This window comes from Mizuhopecten yessoensis, unplaced genomic scaffold (genome assembly GCF_002113885.1).
Source record: "Mizuhopecten yessoensis strain PY_sf001 unplaced genomic scaffold, ASM211388v2 scaffold1375, whole genome shotgun sequence".
NCBI lineage: Eukaryota > Metazoa > Mollusca > Bivalvia > Pectinida > Pectinidae > Mizuhopecten > Mizuhopecten yessoensis.
The window spans coordinates 308,314-311,249 of NW_018404015.1; positions in this window are offsets into that span (position 1 = coordinate 308,314).

A 2,936-nucleotide genomic window follows, 5' to 3' on the forward strand; every position below is an offset into this window, starting at 1 on the left:
TCTCTGCCATCCTATATACTCAAGGGATCACACTCACTTTCGCCCTTTGCACAGAGCGAAAGTGAGCGTAAACCCTGGGGTATCGAGAATGGCTTTCTGCACTCCTGGAAAATGGAAGTTGCGGTGTGCATCACCTTGTAACTTGGGTGTACATCGAAAGAATATCGCGGTTGCGTAACGGTAAAACTTACTTGCTCTGAAGTCGGGTGCCGCTCCTCTATAATCATCATAAAACTAACGATTGTTCAAGGTTGTTTTACCCAATCCAATAGCCAGCCGTGTGCCTTTAATTTTGCGAGGAGAGCGTTACCATTGTATAGAGGATGATTGTACAGCTATTTTGCAAAAATACATGTTGTATTTCGACCATCCAGAGTTGCACAAGGTCCCAACAGGGAATGTGAGCTCTTTAACCGTCAATACCGCATTCTCAACTATATCTAAATGGTGGTATGAGCTCTTTGAATTGACGCTGTCTCAGTGATTTCCTCATTAAATATGCATGGTCTGTGCCGCGTGTTCACACGTCCCTGTGTGAAAGTCAAGTGCAAATCACCCGACTGTTAAAATGAATTACGTTTTGCCTTTTTGACTTAAAAATCCATTTCAATTAAAAGTGATGGGTCGGGTTAATGGTATCACTTTTGTACCCAGACAAAAATACTAACTGAAACATCAGCCCGAGGGGATAAAAATGAAAACACCCAGTCGACGTGAATAGACTAAGTCAACAAAGGGGACTAGAACGGTAATATCAGCAAGACACAAAACACAACAGATTTCGTGGGTGGGAGGGCGTGTCCTACACCGTGATGTGACACGGTCAAACTAAGCACTTGTAATTAAGATATACACTTTGTTAAACTATTGTCAATCTATCATATCTTTCCAGAGTCCTGATTTCATTCAATATATAGTTGGGTACCTGTATTTTCTTTTATTTATTTCTTTCTTATTTTCTTATTCCGTTGGTCCACCAAGATATCAGCTACATGTGTTCTATTTGTATCAATCAATCAAATCAATCAATCAATTTTTCAATCTATCAAATAATCAATCATTCAAATTATAAATCAATCAATTAATCAATAAAATAATCAATTATTCAATTTATCAATCAATCAATCATTCAAATAAACAATCAATCAATTAACCAATCATTCAATTCATTGAGCAATCAATTAAGCAATCAAATAATCAATCATTCAATTTATCAATCAGTTAATTTATCAATAATATACATAACGACTCGGCAAATAATTCGTGACTTTTATCAACTATTATACGAAGCAGACAATGTGCTTCATGAATTCCCGCAATATTAGGAACCAAAGGAGTATCAAGCCATGATCTGCCAAAAATATTTTACAAAAGAGACCTGTTCATTAAATTAATCGATCGTAGCTGGAATGAATGTGGTATTCTGGGTACAGCGATTGTTAAGTGACGGACGGGTCTAATTGTGTTTGATCCCTGCTTAACGTAATTAGTAGTTGTTTTAGGGGACAGCCGTGGTATACGAGCTATCTCTTAAATTCTTTTGAACTGATCACTAATTAAATCGTAGTGCAATGCTATCAATGATTTTCTAAAATTGGATTTCATGCATTATTTTGGGTTTCTGCATGTGTATTTTTATTTTTCTAAATACTTCAAATCAGTTGTAATCATTTGTAAAGTACCGTTGTCATGAAAAGAGATGTTATCTAAGCAGGAGAAGTGCGGCTAAACACTCGAAGACTGCAGTGATTAATTAACTTTTAAAGGAAACGTGCCAATAAAACAGTTTTTGGGGCTCTTGATTTCCGGACTTTCTCTAATTCAAATGAAGCACCAATACCTTGCTCTTTTAGTGACGTAACCGGTTGTCTGTTGGCCAAAGGTGTTCATTTTGGAATCCAATTTTGAAAAGGATTATATGAACTGCAATTCGCTTTTGTCTTCCATGAAGAACACCTCCCATCCTACAGGAAACAGGGACACAGGGACCAGGGAATTTATTACAGCTATATTTGGACCTAAACTGAGGTGTTCAGAGTAATTTAACACGTGTAAGGGGTTTAGATCAACTTTCGGTAAAAACGTCCCTCCTAATGAGGGTATGGTCGTGGTTAAACGAAATATTTTTCTTAATCTCTAAATTGTGTAATACTACTTATCTTTATCTAGTGTCGAATATGTTTAAACAAGAAGAAAAGCTCTTAGGAGTTTGCATTTCGACAAACAAATTAATTAAAAGGAACGTTCGGTTTGGGTTAGTATTGTTTAACGTCCTATCAACAGCTATGGTCATTTAAGGACGGCTTCCCCTGTGTGCAAGATGCATGCGTGTAGTGTATGCGTGTCTGTTTTGGGAGGCTGCGATATTTTCGTGTTTGTCTCCTGATGCCGACTTTATGGTGCTACCTCACTGAAACATACTGCCGAGGACACCCAGCAGGACACATTATACTGACAACGGGCGAACCAGTCGTCCCACTCCTAAATTGCTGAGGGTTAAGCAGGAGTAGAAACTACCATTTTTACAGACTCTGGTATGTCTCGACCAGGGGACAGAACCCAAAGCCTTCCTCACAGGGGTGAACGCTCAACTAACGGCCAAAAGTGAGGCATTGTCAAGGGAGACATTAGTAAGAAGAAAGTTGTTTAGAAAGAAGGGAAAAGATAAGATCCCAAATTAAGTCGCCCCTTACGATCATGCAATGGGGGCAGCAGGTACAATTATTACGCCCTGCCTGCAGGGACAAAAAGGAATGTAGACATGAATAACATTAAAAGACAAGAACATGACACACAAGAACTTAAAATAACAGAAAACCTAAAATCATTAAACACTGTTCTACATTAAACATGCGACACTGAATGATAGTTACGGAAAGAAGACAAGCACGTGCACAATACCTGTATCAGCACTACGAAAAGTTACTCTGAACAAC